The sequence below is a fragment of the Schistocerca americana genome, chromosome 3, assembly GCF_021461395.2.
Source record: "Schistocerca americana isolate TAMUIC-IGC-003095 chromosome 3, iqSchAmer2.1, whole genome shotgun sequence".
In the NCBI taxonomy this organism is placed as follows: domain Eukaryota; kingdom Metazoa; phylum Arthropoda; class Insecta; order Orthoptera; family Acrididae; genus Schistocerca; species Schistocerca americana.
In genome coordinates this window covers 591,172,918-591,177,917 of record NC_060121.1, presented here as the reverse complement: position 1 = coordinate 591,177,917, position 5,000 = coordinate 591,172,918, and the positions used below count along the sequence as shown (strand labels likewise).

The window sequence follows — 5,000 nt, the reverse complement described above, 5'->3', positions numbered from 1 at the left end:
CGGGGCGTCTCGTCCTCATTGCGAGGTGAGGCGCACCTAGAGCGTACACGTTGGGACCCGAAAGATGGTGAACTATGCCTGGCCAGGACGAAGTCAGGGGAAACCCTGATGGAGGTCCGTAGCGATTCTGACGTGCAAATCGATCGTCGGAGCTGGGTATAGGGGCGAAAGACTAATCGAACCATCTAGTAGCTGGTTCCCTCCGAAGTTTCCCTCAGGATAGCTGGTGCTCGTACGAGTCTCATCCGGTAAAGCGAATGATTAGAGGCCTTGGGGCCGAAACGACCTCAACCTATTCTCAAACTTTAAATGGGTGAGATCTCCGGCTTGCTTGATATGCTGAAGCCGCGAGCAAACGACTCGGATCGGAGTGCCAAGTGGGCCACTTTTGGTAAGCAGAACTGGCGCTGTGGGATGAACCAAACGCCGAGTTAAGGCGCCCGAATCGACGCTCATGGGAAACCATGAAAGGCGTTGGTTGCTTAAGACAGCAGGACGGTGGCCATGGAAGTCGGAATCCGCTAAGGAGTGTGTAACAACTCACCTGCCGAAGCAACTAGCCCTGAAAATGGATGGCGCTGAAGCGTCGTGCCTATACTCGGCCGTCAGTCTGGCAGTCATGGCCGGTCCTTGCGGCCGGCCGCGAAGCCCTGACGAGTAGGAGGGTCGCGGCGGTGGGCGCAGAAGGGTCTGGGCGTGAGCCTGCCTGGAGCCGCCGTCGGTGCAGATCTTGGTGGTAGTAGCAAATACTCCAGCGAGGCCCTGGAGGGCTGACGCGGAGAAGGGTTTCGTGTGAACAGCCGTTGCACACGAGTCAGTCGATCCTAAGCCCTAGGAGAAATCCGATGTTGATGGGGGCCGTCATAGCATGATGCACGTTGTGCTGGCCCCCGTTGGGCGAAAGGGAATCCGGTTCCTATTCCGGAACCCGGCAGCGGAACCGATACAAGTCGGGCCCCTCTTTTAGAGATGCTCGTCGGGGTAACCCAAAAGGACCCGGAGACGCCGTCGGGAGATCGGGGAAGAGTTTTCTTTTCTGCATGAGCGTTCGAGTTCCCTGGAATCCTCTAGCAGGGAGATAGGGTTTGGAACGCGAAGAGCACCGCAGTTGCGGCGGTGTCCCGATCTTCCCCTCGGACCTTGAAAATCCGGGAGAGGGCCACGTGGAGGTGTCGCGCCGGTTCGTACCCATATCCGCAGCAGGTCTCCAAGGTGAAGAGCCTCTAGTCGATAGAATAATGTAGGTAAGGGAAGTCGGCAAATTGGATCCGTAACTTCGGGATAAGGATTGGCTCTGAGGATCGGGGCGTGTCGGGCTTGGTCGGGAAGTGGGTCAGCGCTAACGTGCCGGGCCTGGGCGAGGTGAGTGCCGTAGGGGTGCCGGTAAGTGCGGGCGTTTAGCGCGGGCGTGGTCTGCTCTCGCCGTTGGTTGGCCTCGTGCTGGCCGGCGGTGCAGGATGCGCGCGCCTGCGCGGCGTTCGCGCCCCGGTGCTTCAACCTGCGTGCAGGATCCGAGCTCGGTCCCGTGCCTTGGCCTCCCACGGATCTTCCTTGCTGCGAGGCCGCGTCCGCCTTAGCGTGCTCCTCCGGGGGCGCGCGGGTGCGCGGATTCTCTTCGGCCGCCATTCAACGATCAACTCAGAACTGGCACGGACTGGGGGAATCCGACTGTCTAATTAAAACAAAGCATTGCGATGGCCCTAGCGGGTGTTGACGCAATGTGATTTCTGCCCAGTGCTCTGAATGTCAACGTGAAGAAATTCAAGCAAGCGCGGGTAAACGGCGGGAGTAACTATGACTCTCTTAAGGTGGCCAAGTGGCGGCGGTGTGGCTGCATCCGGACTTGGCTTCTCGAAGTGCGGTCTTGATGTAGTCGTGCTGCTGCTGCGAGGTGCCTTCCTTGGGTTATAGTTACAGGGGGAGTGATGCGCAATACATGGGCCTAGCCCTCTTAGCCTCTCCTCTCCTGCGGTCTTCTCCCCTTCTCGTGGGCCCGCTGATTTCGCAGAGTGGAAGACCGCACCAGGGGCTTGGGGGGGTTACCAGCCCCCCCTCGCACTATCCCTTTTTTAGTTGGGGGCAGTAAGCAGAGAATAAGTGGTGGCCCTTCCGCTGAAGGTGCCACCCCAACTCCCCCAGCACCTAGCCGGCCAACCGGCCGTGCCGAAAATCTTGTAACTTTTGCAGCTATGTATACCTGTAGTGAGTGCCACCGCAGCTTTACAACCAAGAACGGTCTCGGGGTCCATCGCCGCCGCCAACATCTTGCGGCCGCCAACGCGGAGATCGTCACGGAGAGGCATCGCGCGAGGTGGACGGAGGAAGAAGTCCTGTCGCTCGCCAAGGCGGAGGCCGAACTGTTCCTCGAGAGGGACGCCCGGTTCTTCTTCGTCAATCAAGAACTCATCAGGATGTTCCCCGACCGAACGCTCGAGGCAATCAAGTGCCGACGGCGGCAAGCTGCCCACAAGCAGCTTGTCCGCCAATTCATGGAGGCGCTTGAGATCGGTCGGGGGGAAGAGCCGGCATCCCGCCGGGGAGCAGCGAGCCCGCTGCCTGACGCGGGCGAGGCCGCTGCGCCGCCCGTCGACGCAGCTGAGGACTTCGCGGCCGACACCACCGGGCCGCCGCCGGAGGGGCCGACTGACGCCGCCATCTGGGAGCATCTGGCGGGGCTACCCGCTTCCGCCCAGCGTTTCTCTGCCCTGGATCGTGTCATAGGTCTGGGGCGGGGCACGCCGCCCGATGTCATCCTGGGCATGCTCCCGGATGCCCTTGCGTCGGTCGGGTCCAGAGGGGAGAGATCGATCACCAGGACACAGCGGCCGCGCCAACCATCGAAGCGGCCGCCTGCCGCGCCGCCGACGCAGAAGCGCAAGCGGCGCCGCTGGGAGTACGCGAGAACGCAGGATGCCTTCCGACGGTCGCGTGCACGTTGCGTGCGCGGCCTCTTGGATGGCACCCTGCTCCAGCCGCCACCTGCCATCCCTGGTCTGCTGGACTTCTGGGCGGACCTCTTCACCAAGAAGCCCATCTCCACCGCGGGCTTCATTCGTGACCGCCTCCTCCCGCACTCAGAGCCTGTCGCTCTCGAGTGCATATGGGGGCCGGTCACACATGAGGAGGTCGCCGCCGCGTTGCCGCCCAGGGGATCAGCAGCCGGGCCGGACGGCCTTACCCCAGCGGAGTTGCGGCGCCTGCCGCACGAAGTCCTGGTGAAAGTGATGAATCTCTTCCTTCTGGCCCGCGCCCTTCCGGAACGCCTGCTTCGCGCGCGGACGTCCCTTCTCCCGAAAACGGCTGCACCAACATCCCCCGCTGACTTTCGCCCCATTACGGTCTGCTCGGTGTTGGCGCGGACCTTTCACAAGGTTCTCGCGTCACGCCTGATGCGCGCATGTGCTGTGGACGAACGTCAGCGGGCATTCATCCCTCGGGATGGGATGTTGGAAAATACCTTCATCTTGGACACTGCTCTCACCGACGCAGTTCGCTCCTGCCGCTCTGTCTTTGTGGCATCGATCGACGTATCTAAGGCATTCGATTCGGTAGATCATGCTGCCCTTCGCCCCGTGCTGAAGGCGCATGGCCTGCCGGATTGCTTTGTCGAGTATGTCGAGCGGTGCTACGAGGGCAGCACGACAGTGATAGCGGACGGCGCCGGCGTGGGCGTGTCTGTGCAGCCAGCACGGGGCGTTCGCCAGGGCGATCCCCTCTCCCCCCTCCTGTTCAACTTTGCGGTGGACTACGTTTTAGGCCAACTGCCCTCCCACATCGGAGCTCGGATCCTCGGTCGCAGAGTCAACGCTGCGGCCTTTGCAGATGACGTCTTGCTGTTTGCAGCGACCCCGAGGGGCTTGCAGTCCCTCATCGACGCAGCTACCGCAGCCCTCGCCCACCTGGGGCTGCAGATCAACGCCCGGAAGTGTTTCACCCTCGCCTTAGTCGCGTCAGGGCGCGAGAAGAAGGTGAAGGTGGACAGCAATGTCACCTTCACAGCAGGCAATACCACCATGCCTGCCCTGCGTGTGGGTGAAACCTTCCGGTACCTGGGGCTGCAATTTTCCACGGCGGGTCGCTGTGTCTTCAATCCACGTAGCCACCTGGTGGAGCAGCTTGACGTCATCTCCCGAGCTCCGCTGAAGCCGCAACAGCGCCTCCACGCTCTCACCAACGTACTTCTCCCTGGCCTGTACCACGGGCTGGCCCTCAGCCGCACCCGGGTGGGTGCATTGAAGTCGGCCGACGTTACCATCCGGGCCGCCGTCAGGAGATGGTTCCGCCTTCCGGCGGACACCCCCCTGGGATACTTCCACGCTCCTGTTGCCCAGGGGGGCCTCGGCATTCCATCTTGCCGATGGATGGGTCCGACCCTCCGTCGGTCCCGTCTCCTGGCGCTGAAGAAGATAGGGCCAGCCTGCGACGGTGCAGGCATGGATGAGGTGCAGCATGAGATCGAGGTGCTGGAGCGCCACCTAATGTGGGAGGGCCACCTCCTCAAATCGTCAACGCAGGTTGGGGAAATGTGGGCGGCGCGCCTACACATCGCCATTGACGGTGCGGCACTGTCATCTTCTGCCGCCGTCAGTGGCCAACATCAGTGGGTCGCCGACACCAGTCGCCTGCTATCTGGGCGTGAATACATCGACGCCCTCCGCGCCCGCATCAACGCCTTCCCTACGAAGGCACGGCGCAGTCGCGGGCGGGAGGCGGACACCAGATGCCGCGCGGGGTGCCAGGCCGTGGAGACCGCCAACCACGTACTTCAGGCTTGCTTTAGGACGCACGGGTCCCGGGTCAAGCGCCATGACGCTGTAGTGCGTTATGTCGCCCGTGGACTCGCGCAGAGGGGCTTCAATGTCTCTGTGGAGCCCCACCTCCGAACACCTGAGGGCATCCGCAAGCCTGACGTGGTGGCGGTCAAAGACGGCATCGCCCGCGTGGTCGACGCCCAGATAGTCGGAGACCACCTCCGGCTCGACTGGTGTCACTCCCAGAAG

At 62.4% G+C, this 5,000-nt stretch overlaps 1 pseudogene; it reads left to right on the top strand.

Moving 5' to 3' along the window:
- LOC124607559 overlaps positions 1 to 5,000 on the top strand; it is a 7,953-nt pseudogene that overhangs the window by 1,076 nt on the left and 1,877 nt on the right.